General features: G+C 37.6%; 1 protein-coding gene and 1 pseudogene across 4 annotated transcripts in view; one reads left to right on the forward strand and one right to left on the reverse strand.

Moving 5' to 3' along the window:
• Srpk2 (SRSF protein kinase 2) overlaps nucleotides 1–13,140 on the forward strand; it is a 243,188-nt gene that overhangs the window by 2,754 nt on the left and 227,294 nt on the right. The window lies entirely within an intron of this gene.
• LOC143404061 (small ribosomal subunit protein eS12 pseudogene) lies at nucleotides 5,821–6,198 on the reverse strand (annotated as a pseudogene).

Here is a 13,140-nt window from a genome sequence, read left to right on the forward strand (position 1 = left end):
CTACATGTGCAAGGCTTGGGGGTCTATCCCTAGTATTCTCCCCCCTAAAAAAAAATTGCTTGATAAAATTTATTCATGTGTTCAATAAGTATTTACCTTAGGAAATTGTGAGAGAGCTTTGAACAAGACAGCTCCTCATGAAGCTTATGTTTATGGAGATGTGGGAGAACCACAGAGGATGACAAATAAGAAAGATAATTTCAGATTAGGACTAGAAAGAAAATTATTTTGGGGCATCTTCAGTGTAGATGACATTTGAATACTGTGCCAGTCACTGCTGATTGCTTATGTGCATTTATACTTAGTAAGCTAGGCATTAAGAAACAGGGACACAGTATTAACAACATGCGCATCTTTAGGTTGAGTCTAGGTAGCTTGGGAGCAGAGTTCTTATTCAACTCTAAGGAGGTGACATTTAAGTAGAAGGTAGAATGAGGAGATGAGAGTGTGGCAAAGGCCTGGGGAGGAGTGGGCTGGGACAAGGTTAGGGTGCCAGAGTGACTCAGAGGTAGATCAGAAGCAGGAGTTGGAGTGTGTAGAGCCCCATCGGCCATGGAAGGCTCATGTCTGGGAGGGAAAGGCTCTGGTTCTTTTTTAAAAGAGCATTGACTGATATGTGAAGGATAGGTTGTGGAGATGGGAATTAGTAATAGAAATTGGGAGCTGGCGTGTAGGTGGGAAATGAGGTCACTTGCATTGGATGCACGGAGTGACACTAGAGGGACTTCAGGAGACTTGTGGTCTTGAGGTATTCCTCACTTTATAGACAGTTCTGCCAGTTAAGGTTGCACAGCTTTGTCTGGATCAGAATTCAGCTCTCCTGATGCCTACCAAGTGCTTTTGCTTTTTGATGAAGTCTCCAGAGGAGAAAAGGACTTGGTCTAATTTTAAACTATATTAATATTAATATGGTAAAGTAATTATGTGACTGTATGGGCTTGGTTTGATGCATTGTAATTTACTTTTTAAAAAAAATTTAAATTTATTTTTGAGATTGGGTAATGCTATGTTATCCAGACTTTTCTTTTCTTTCTTTTTTTTTTTTTTTTAAAGAAAGAGTGAGAGAGAGGGAGAGAGAGAGAGAATTTTAATATTTATTTTTTAGTATTTGGCGGACACAACATCTTTGTATGTGGTGCTGAGAATAGAACCCGGGCCGCACGCATGCTAGGCGAGCGCGCTACCGCTTGAGCCACATCCCCAGCCCCCCAGACTTTTCTTGAACTCCTGGGCTCAGGTGATTCTCCTACCTAAGCTATTATTTTGTTTATTTAGTTATTACCCAGTTACCCAAGTAGCTGGGTGTATGCCACCAGGCCCAGTTCAGTGTGATCTACTTTTGTGATTTTTCTACTTGTACATGCAAGTTGGCTCATCATTAATTTTAGATCATTCAAGTCCATGAGCTTTATGAGTTAAGTCAATTCTTAGAGACTCTTTTTAATTGTTAGTAATATTCTCTATTTAGTTGAGCCAAAATTTTTAATTTTTGCAGTGCCAAGGATTGAACTTAAGAGACTTGCACATGCTAAATGCATCCATGTTCTACCACTGAGGAATACTTTCAACCCAAGTCAAAATTTAAATCTTGTTATATTGTTCCAGTAAGTTTATTTCGCTAATTATTAATAATACTATAATGCCAGTAGCAAGCAGCAGGGAAATACTTTAGTGTCATTCAATCAAGAATTTTTATGATTTAGCTAAATCTTATAGCTTGGTATAGATTTTTACCTTAGGGCATTTGAATATGTACATTAATAAAAATTAAGATTCATTCATTTGTTGGTCCCCCAACACTCCCCACCTCTTTTTGAGGTGTAGAAATTGAACTTAGGGCTTCATGCATGCTAAGTATGTGTTCTACCACTGAACTACATCCCCAAACACATAAGTCTTTTATTGAGACATAATTGCCATAATATTAAATTTATCTTGCAGTGAGTTGGGTGTGGTGGTATACTCCTGCAGCTTGGAGGTTGAGGTGGGAGCATCCCTTGAGTGCAGTGAGTTCTAGACCAACCTAGGCAACAAACAGGCCTAATATGGTACTTTTTTAAAGCTACAATTCACTGAGTTTTAGTCCCTTCACAACGTATGTATAGCTATAACTATTATCTAATTCCCTAAAGATTTTACCACCCCAGGAAGAAAGCAGTTAATCTGTTTCCTTTAACCACAGCAATCACTGCCTGCCTTCCTGCTTGCCTTTTCTTTGCCTCCCCTTTTTCTCTTCTCTTCTCTTTGTTTCTTTCTTTCTTGAACTAAGGGTTGAATTTAGGACCCCAGACATGCTAAGCTAGTGCTGTACCACTGAACTACATCCCCAACTTTAAAAAAAATATATTTTTAGTTGTAGATGGACACAATACTATTATTTTGTTTATTTAGTTATTTTGTTTTTTTATGTGGTACTGGGGATGGAACCCAGTGACTCACTTGTGCTAGGTGAGCGTTCTACCAGAGCCACAACCCCACCCTTTTTTATTTTATTTTGAGGTAAGGTCTTGCTAAGTAACAGGCTGACTTGAATTTGCCAACTTCTAGCTTCAGTCTCCTAAGTAGCTGGGATTACCCAGCATATGCCACCATGTATGACTACTGATGTACTTGCTGCTTCTATGGACTTGCCTATTCTGGATATTTCATATTAAATAGAATCTCATAATATGTGACCTTGTATTTAGTTTGTTTCCTTAGCATAATGTTTTTAAGGTTCATCCTTTTGTAGCATGTTTTGGTATTGTATTCCTTTATTTTGTCAAGTAATATTCCATTACATTGAAAAATACCACATTTTGTTTATCAGTTCATCCATTATTAGGCATAGTAGCTGTTTCAACTTTTGGGCTGTAAATTTACTTTTGAACTTTTTTAAAAACTTTTTATTTTGGGATAATTTGATTCACAGAAGTTGCAAAAATACTGCAGTATTTTCATTCAGCTCTCCTCCCATGGTGGGATCTTACAAAACATAGAATATTATAGACCAGAAAATTGAGATTGATACAATTTATTCTTTTTTTCTTTTTGGGTATTGGAGAATTAAACCCAGGGGCACTATACCACTGAGCCACATCGCCAGCCGTATTTTATATTTTATTTAGAGACAGGGTCTTACTGAGTTGCTCAGCGCCTCACTTTTGCTGAAGCTGGCTTTGAACTCGGGATCCTTCTTCCACAGCCTTCCAAGCTCCTGAGATTATAGGCATGTGCCATCATGCCTGGCACAATTTATTCTTCTTTTTTTTTTTTTTTTTGGTGGTGCTGGGGATTGAATCCAGGGCCTTGTGTATGCTAGGCAAGAAAAATTTTGTAGTTGTAGGTGGACAGAATGCCTTCATCATATTTGCTTTTTTTAAAAATGTGCTAAGGATCAAACCTAGCACCCCACACATTCCAGGCAAGTGCTCTGCCACTGATCCCAGCCCCTTATTCTTTTTGTTTTTTTTTTTTTTTTGCAGTGCTAGGTATTGTACCCAGGGCCTTGTGCATGCTAGGCAAGCATTCTACCCCTTATTCTTAATTCAAGAACAACTATTTGTACTTTTACCAGTTTTTATATACATTTCTTCCATGTATGTATTTCTATCAAATTTTATCATTTGTGTGGATTAGTGTACTCAAAGCTAGCAGGATGCAGAACTGTTTTATCACCACATAGAATTACAAGGGTCACTTGTAACCCTCTAATAGTTATACTTTCCCCTTAACCCTGCCTGTGGTGAGTGCTGCTGATCTGTTCTCTGTCACTATTGTTTTGCCACTTTGAGAGTGTTATGTAAACAATTATATGTAACCTTTAAAAATTTTTTTTTTTAGTTTTAGTTGGATGTGATACTTTCATTTTATTTATTTTTATGTGGTGCTGAGGATCGAACCCGGGGTCTTACATGTGCTAGGCGAGCGCTTTTCCTCTGAGTCACAACCCCAGCCCATCAGTGTCTTTTTTAAAAAATTTTAAATTTATTGTTCAGTGGATACATAAAAACAAAAATTGTGTGTATTAATGGGGTACCATTTTATGTTTCGGTACCTGTACCTGTATACATTGTGTGATGTTTAAGTTGAGAGGTAAACATATCTTCCTCAAACATTTATCATTTTTTTAAAGTATTCTTTTTTTTTTTTAATTATTTTTTACTTGTAGTTGGACAGGACAGAATATATTTATTTATACATGGTGCTGAGGTACAAACCCGGGGCCTTGCGCGTGCTAGGCAAGTGCTCTACCGCTGAGCCACAACCCTAGCCCCCGGAAGCATTCTTTTTTAAACCTTTATTTTTATTTTTATGTTGTGCTGAGGATCAAACCCAGTGCCTCACATGTGCTAGGCAAGCACTCTACCACTGAGCCACAATCCCAGCCTCAACATTCGTCATTTCTTTATGGTGAAAACATTCAAAATCCTTTCTTTTAGGTTTTTGAACAGCACATTAGTGTTATTTGTAGTCAGTAGCACACCAAAACTTCTCATTCTAATGTAACTGTAACTCATTGATCAACATTTTCCCATACCTAATTCTTTCCTACTTTCTCCAGCCTCTCGTAATCACCGTCCTACTTAACCTCTGTGAGATCAGCTTTTGTGTGTGAGATCATGCAGTACTTGTCTTTCTGTACCTGGCATATTTCGCCTAACATAATGCTCTTCAGTTCTATTCAAGTTGTCCCAAATGATAGGATTTCACTATTTTTTTGTGGTTGAATAGTATTCCATTGTGTATGTGTACCACATTTTATTTTTCTTTATCTATTCATCCAGTTGATGGCACTACTTAGGTGTTTCCATTTCTTCGCTACTGGGAACACAGTGCTGTAATAAACATTGAAATGCAGATGTCTCTTCGATGTACTGATTTTATTTCTTTTGGATTATACCCAGTAGTGAGATACTGGGTCATATGCTAATTCTCTTTTTAGTTTTCAAGGAGCTTCAATGATAGCTATACTAATTTCCATTCCCAGCAGCAGTGTATAGGGGTTCCCTTTCTCCACATCCTTGTTAATACTTGTTACTTTTTTTTTCCCCCAGTAATGGAGATGGAACCAGGGCCTCTGCATGCTAGGCAAGTGCTCTACCAGTGAGCTACACCTCAGCCTCTTAATATTTGATAAAAACCCTCCTGATAGTGTGAGATGATATCTTCACTGTGGGGTGTGTGTGTGTGTGTGTGTGCGTGCGCGTGTGTATGTTTTCTCCTTTGGTACTGGGGATTGAACCCAGAGACACTTTATCGCTGAGCCATATCCCCAGGCCCCTTTTAAAATTTTATTTTGAGAAAAGGACTAACTGAATTGCTGTGGCTGGCTTTGAACTTGGAATTCTTCTGCCTCCACCTCCTGAATAGCTGGTATTACAGGTGTGTGCCACAGTGCTGGACCTTTCTTCATAAGTCTGTAGCCTTCCTTAGTTATAGAAGCCTTATTACCAGCCAAGAGTAAAGGTAGAATAGCTTCATTTAGTTTCCTGGCGGGGGCCGTAGAATCATGTATGTAAATAGTCATTGACAGAGAATTTCTTCCCTTTTATGTTTCGGAGTTGTGTGTGTCTCCAAGGGAACTTTTCTGATTGAGTTTGTATCTTAAGGTATTTTATGTACCTTAGTATAAATTAGCCCTATTTATAAGTCCCCTCAATTTCCCAGTGAGAAGATTAAGAATAAGATTTTATGACAATTTGATTATACAGAATTTATGGATGTAGGTGAAATAGCATAATTATTCAACTAAATTACTGAAGTTCACAAAGTTCTACCCTAATTTATTTATCTTTTAATTAATTTTTTTTGAGGAATGTGAACCAAAAATGTATTTACTCATTTCTTTTATTGGAAGTACTCTTCAGTGACATCCTTGGCCTGAGATTCTTTGCCATAGTCCTAACCAGTACACAACCGCAACCAACTATTTACAGGGTTTGCCCTCCCAATCAGTTTTACAGAGGCCTACCCATTCTCCTAGTTGTCATCATCCTTAATTAGGTTGATTTGGTGCTCAGAACAAAGGGCCTCCACCAATTTGACATACACAGGCTCATTACAGTTGGATGCAAGCACACAAAGATGGTCCTGGTGCTTGTTTAAGGCTTCTGCAGCTTCTTGAATTCCACGTGTATGAGGGTGGATGAGGGTGGTCTTTAGCACCTCTTGTAAAGCAGTATTGACATCCATTGCACCTCCAGCAGCAATGCCTTCCTCTGCATGGCGGTGTCTATCCTAATTTAGAAAGCCCTCTTTTGTTTTATGAAGATGTTTTATTCATATCCCCCACCTTCTTTTTTTTTTTTTTTGGGTGGTGTCAGGAATTAAATCCTGGGCATCCTGCAGGCGAGGAAAACATTCCACAATTGAGCTACATGCGTCCGACCCTTATTCTGACATTTTTCATTTGCAACATAAATGATTAATATCCTTAGTAATGCTTTTTGAATCATTTAAATGGCTTTGTACTTTATTTTTTAAAATGGTAAGTTTACAGAAAAATACAAAGAAAGCACATGATATATATTTCAGTCCATACTGCTAGGAGAATACAGTATGTCTTGAATCCATACATGATGTTGATACTAGATATTTTTCATACACACACACACACACACACACACACGCATATATACATATATTGTTGTTGTTGTAGTATTGGGGATTGAACCCAGGGGTGGTTTAGCACTGAACTAGATTACTAGATTCCTGGCCCTTTTTGTGTTTTATTTTGAGACAGTCTTATTAAGTTGTCCAAGGTGGCCTCAAACTTGTGATTCTCCTGCCTCAACCTCCTGAGTGGCTATGTTTACAGGTGTGTGCCACTTTGCCCTTCTATGTTTTATATATCTTATATTTTTGCAAATTAAGTGTTTACGAAACAATGGTAGAGTTTTTGCTTTCATTTATTTTGTGGAGTTTGTTACTCTTGCAGTTTAATGAGTAACTGGCTGTTTTAAAGTGATTTTAGAAAAAAAGGCTAGTGTACAGCATACCTTGGTTATACCTTGGGGAGTAGTTTCAAAAATGTGTTAAGTTTACCTGCCACTTTTAAAATTGGTTTTGCTGGGTTGATGTCTCTAAGTCCCCCACATTTTTATTGATTTAAGTGATTTCAGACTTGAGTTTTTTGAACTTTGGAGCATTTCTCAGCCGAGAACTCCACCAGGCCATGTTCCTCTAGGGATATATGCTCCCTTTGTTACTCAGGGCACGGTTTATTTTACCATCAGCCAGCATAGCCATCACTACTGTATTCCAGTTGTTTATTTCTCTCTGTCTTTTTTGTCTTTATTGTATTAAAAAATAAGATGCTTGAGGGAATGGTCTATTATAAGAAAAGTTTTGTAAAGACTGGAATACTAGAAAACTTTTATTCAAGGGGTAATTTTTTGGAAAAAGATATTTTAAAAATATATTTTAGTTGTTGTTGGACCTTTATTTTATTTATTTATTTATAGGTGGTGCTGAGAATCAAACCCAGTGCCTCACACATGGTAGCCAAGTGCTTCACCACTGAGCTACAACCCCAGCGACTGGAAAAAGATCTTGACTTATCCTGAGTTCTTACTTAGTAGATAAATCTTAAGATATGTGGATGTTTTGTCACCTGTGTTTTTATCAAGTTCTCCATTAAATATCTTTATAGTTAAATGGTTTTGCTAATGTGCTTAAAATTAATAAGTGGTTTGTCAATTCCAGAGTGCATTTGTTTTATATCTCTTGGGCAAGTTATTAATCTAAACATTTTTAGACATAATTTTCAAGTGAGGGTTTTAAATTGTGTGGCCTAAAAGTGTAGGGACAAGAGGGAATATCCAGATTATATTGTCAAATGATTTAAACCTGGGTATGTTTAAGATGCAATACTGTCATTCACTTTAGCTGGACATACAGTGTGGGTCCCCTAATCTCCTGTGCTGCTGATATTTGTAGATGTATCTCTGGATGAACTGGTTCAGTAGATAGAGTGAGGACAAATTTAAGGGTTTCAGGTTTAGTTGAGAAGCACAGGTTTAGTTGAGAAACCGTAAAGACGGAAAATCTACTTAAAAGAGATTGCTGGCTTTTGGCAATCCTTACTTGTATGCCTGGAAATTTCCTTTGGTCACTAGGTGCTGCCACTGCTTCTGATATTCAGGGTATAAAGGTTGATGTTACTGTTTCTGCTGCCTGCTGGCTCTTGCAACCATCCAAATAGGGAATCTTTTTTTTTTTTTATTTTTTAAATTTTTTTAGTTATACATGGGCACAATATCTTTTATTTTGTTTATTTTTATGTGGTGCTGAGGATCGAACCCAGGGTCTCACACTTGAGAGGCGAGTGCTCTACCGCTGAGCCACAACCCCAGCCCTGGGAATCTTACCATGTTATTTTTATTTCTAGAATATCCTATTGGTAATTTTTTTTTTTTTTTTTTTTTTTGCAGGGATAGAGGAATGGGACATATTGAGTTTTATCATAAAAAAGATGTTACTGAATGTCAATTGCAAAATCAAAGTAAAATTTGACTACTTCTTTTGCAGATGAAATTTACTGCACATGGTGCATCTGAGGATGCATGAAGTGGTGGGGACTTTAGAGAGCTCTTGGAGCTGTGCTTTTCATCTTTTATAAAAGCACAAATTTGAAGAGCAGAACTTTTGTCGGGCACAGTGGTGTAATCCTATAATCTTAGAGATTTAGAAGGCTGAGGCAGGAGAATTGCAAATTCAAAGCCAACTTCAGCAATTTAGCAAGGCCCTAAGCAACTTAGCAAGACCCTGTCTCAAAATAAAAAAGTAAAAAGGGCTGGGGATGTAGCTCAGTGGTTAAACACCTTGGGTTCAATCCCTGGTACAAAAACAAACAAACAAACAAAAAAAAAACAACAGAATTTTTACAGTAAAATCTAAATAGACCTCTTTCTATATAAAATGGAGGAAGTATCTCTATTCTGGGAGAATTGGCAGTTAACAGCTTGGTCCTAGCCACCTGGCCTGCCTCTCGCCCACTTAGTGTTCCCTGAGGCTGCAGCTTAGAATAGTTTGAAAACCCACTGTCTTAAAAGCATTCCATATTTCCCCTGAAGTGAAGTCCTGAGGGCTGAGTTACTCAACAAAAGTCACTTATCCATTTAGTGTCTCAGCCAGCTTTGTGCTGGATTAGAATCTTGGATTCTAATTCAATGGTCTTTGAAACTACTGAACTGCAGGGAACATAAGCCATTTAGGGACTGATAAAATTTCTAATCCTCAAAGAGATTAAAGTCTTAATTTTTAACCTTTCCTTTCTTGGGAGGAAAAAACTGCATTCTTTTTCTCTGAATGGAGACTTTTACATGACACATGGGTCTGTACTATTTTATCATGTGCATATTTGGTAGGCATGTGATAGAAGATGCTTTATGTAGAAAATATTAAGAAACGCTTAATATACAGGAAGATAGTTTAAAAAATATATAACTATGTTTTCTACCTTAAATATATTAGTTTTTAAAAATTTATTTTACTTTTTGTGGTGCCTGGGGTTGAGTCCAGGACCTTGTGCGTGCTAGGCAAGTGCTGTGGCACTGAGCAACTCCCTTAGTTCCAAAATTAATTAATTATTTTTTTAGTATTAGGGATTGAACCCAGAGGTTGCCAACCACTGAACCACATCCGCAGCCTTTTTATTTTTACTTTTTTATACAGGGTCTTGCTAAGTTGCTGAGTCTGACTTTGAACTTGTGATCCTTTTGCCTCAGCCTCCTGAGCTGCTGGAATTACAGGCATGCACCACATGCACAGCCCTATGTTTTAAATGATAACATAAAAACATAAAATTGTATATATTAGTGGGGAACTGTGTAATGTTTTGATACATATATATGTATATTGTGTGATGCTTAGATCAGATTAAACATATGTATCCCATTTTATTTATTTATTTAGCTGGGGATTGAACCCAGGGCCTCTCACTTGCTGAGCAAGCACTGTATCTCAGAGCTACATCCATTTTCCTACCCTTTATGGTGGAAACTTTCAAAATCCTTTCTTCTATCTTTTTGAAATGTGCAGTTCACTATTATTATCTATAGGAACCTAAAAACTTTTTTTTCAGCTGGGGGGTAGTACTAGGGATTGAATTCAAGGGTGCTCTACCACTGAACTGAGCTTCATCCCCAGCTTTTTATTTTTTATTTTGATATGGATTCATAGAGCTGCCCAGGCTGGCCTCGAATTTGTAATCCTCCTACCTCATCCTTTGGAGTCTCTGGGGGATTGAACCAAGTGCTTTGTGTATGCAAGGCAAGCACTCTACCAATTGAGCTATATTCCCCAGCCCTTAATATTTTGTTTATCAGTAGCTGCAAGGCTAAGACTTTTTAAAGTATATAACATTGCAGGCATGACCAGTAACAGCAGAAATGGTCTCCACTCTTTCTAACTACCAACCATCAAAGTCTTTGTGATCAGATAAATTTCACCTTTAGAGGATCCTAAGCTTTGTAACTTTACTCTCTTCAAGTTTTAAATCCCATTATTGAAAAATATGCTTCCCTCATATGGGCAGATGCAGTCACTGAATTTTCTAGAGAAGATGCTATAACTTCCAATTTCCCCAAGACTGTTTATCTTTGACTGTTTTTTTCTGAAGTCTGATAGAACTACCAGAGGCAACTAACCAGGGTTTCAGTTTTGTTTTGTTTTCCCTTTTTCTTTAAATTATTTTCTGGTCTTGCTGGGAATTTGAACCCCAGACCTGGGATGTGCTGAACATGTGCTCTCCCCTGTGCCACTAGCATGGGATTCTGTTTTTTTTTTTTTTTTTTTTTTTTTTTATGAGAATTTTTAATATTTATTTTTTAGTTATCGGCGGACACAACATCTTTGTATGTGGTGCTGAGGATTGAACCCGGGCCGCACGCATGCCAGGCGAGCGCGCTACCGCTTGAGCCACATCCCCAGCCCGGGATTCTGGTTTTGATGGCATCACTTTTATCAGTGGTAGTACGTAAGTTAAAAAAACAAAACAAAACTGTTAAGGGGTTGGGGTTATAGCTCAGTGGTAGAGCACTCACCTAGCATGTGTGAGGCACTGGGTTCAATCCTCAGCACCATATAAAAATAAGTAAATAAAATCGTGTTCATCTACAACTAGAGAAAAGTATATATATTTAAAAAAAATGGTTAAAAGGCTCAATTTCTTCTTCCTAAAGTAGATTAATAAAACCTACCTTTCAGAGTAAGGAGACATGAGGATTAATGAGAAAATACTTATCCTTTGTATGGTACATCATAAGTGTAAGTAGGTAGCTTTTTTTGTGTGTGTTTCAGTTGTATTTTTGGGACTTTTTAGAATGGGAAGAAAGAAAAGCTATGAAATTATAAACTTTTATTAAGCATCTAACATAAGTATGTTTTTTAATTTTGGTCAACCTTATCTTTATTTTTCTAATCACCTTCATAAGTTATTTAGAAGATCTATGTCAACTTAGCATAGGTTCTCAAAGTGAGTTCAGAACAGCACAGTTACCATCAGTTCTAGACATCATGAAGAAATAGTCATTGTTTATAGCAAGTGAACTCTGTCAGGTCTATGGTTTCACATTTGACTAAGGGGGAAGGGGGGGGATTAAGACAGTGATAAATAAATGGTTGGTTCCAGCCGTTTTTAAAAATTATTAATTTAATTATGATAAAATTTTTAATTTTTCTTTCCCTTCTTCTTTTGGATTGGACCCAGGGCCCTCACCACTGATTACATTTCTCCAGCCCCCCCCTTTTTTTTTATAAATTAAAAAATTTTTTTAGTTGTTGACAGATCTTTATTGTATTCATTTGTTTATATGTGGTGCTGAGAATTGAACCCAGTGCCTCACACATTCCAGGTAAATGCTCTACCACTGAGCCACAACCCCAGCCCTCCAGTCCCCCTCGTTTTAAAAAAATATTTGTTTTTTAGTTGTAGCTGGACAAAATACCTTTATCTATCTATCTATTTATTTATGTGGTGCTGAGAATCGAGCCCAGGGCCTCGCACGTGCTGGGTGAGTGTTGGGCAAGCGTTCTACCACTGAGCCACAACCCCAGCCCTCCACAACCCCTTTTTTAAGACAGATGCTCCCTAAGTTTTTCAGTTGACCTTGTGATTGAGATCCTCCTGCTTCAGCCTCTGAAGTAGCTGGATTTGCATGTGTGTTCCACTGCTCCTGGCTATTTTAAATTTTTCTAATCATGGTATAAGAATTATAGGTAGAAGATCTAAAAAAGAACTATTTTGGTTTCTGTCTCCTACAGTGGTATTTCTTGTTTTGTGAAATAAATATATTTTGGGCAAGGTTGAAAAATCACTTTTTGCTGGACAGTGTGGCTAATGCCTTAATCTCAGCAACTCAGGAAGCTGAGGTGGGAGGATTGCAAGTTTGAGGCCAGCCTCAGTAATTTAGCAAGGTCCTAAGTGAGTTAGCGAGATCCTGTATTAAAGTAAAAAATAAAAAGTGAACTGCATCCCCAGCCCTTTGTATTTTTTGAGATGGTGTCTCACTAAGTTAGTAATGCTATACTGCCTTTTTCAAGTGATAAATAAGTCATTTTTATGGAACTTTGGAGTTGGGAGTTCCTTAGTAGTTGCTTAATCCCACCAGATAACGGGATGATTTAGGATTGCCCAGCTAATTAATGGTAGTGAGGGATTTATGACCTATTCATAAAGACAGACAAGTAAACAACAGTGACATAAAGTGGAATGGAATGTTAGCAAATAGAAGTATAGTTATTGCACTTTGTAAAATTAAGGGAAGAATCAGCCAATTGTGTTGATGGTTATAGCCAAGAGGATGTTATATTCTAAGGGTATAGGTTTCTTTTTCTCTTTTTCTTTTTTTGTTGTGGTACTGGGGATTCAACCCCGAATCCCTGTACCACTGAGCTATATCCCTAGGTGCCCCCCGCCTTTTTTCTTTTTACTGAGGTAAAAGAAACATGAGTGTTAAGGAGAGAGGGAGATGCCCTACGTGTCTGTCTGTACATATGGAAAGTACAGGAGGTTGCAGAAGATGATTTGAATGGAAAAATCAGGAAGCACTATTGTGGTAATGTCAGGGAATTGTTACTTTCTCTATAAGCAATGGGATCATTGCAGATTTTTGAGGATCTGAGTAGCATGATGACCTGCTGAGAAATACAACTGGT

The sequence above is a fragment of the Callospermophilus lateralis genome, chromosome 1 (genome assembly GCF_048772815.1).
Source record: "Callospermophilus lateralis isolate mCalLat2 chromosome 1, mCalLat2.hap1, whole genome shotgun sequence".
NCBI classification, from domain to species: Eukaryota; Metazoa; Chordata; class Mammalia; order Rodentia; family Sciuridae; genus Callospermophilus; species Callospermophilus lateralis.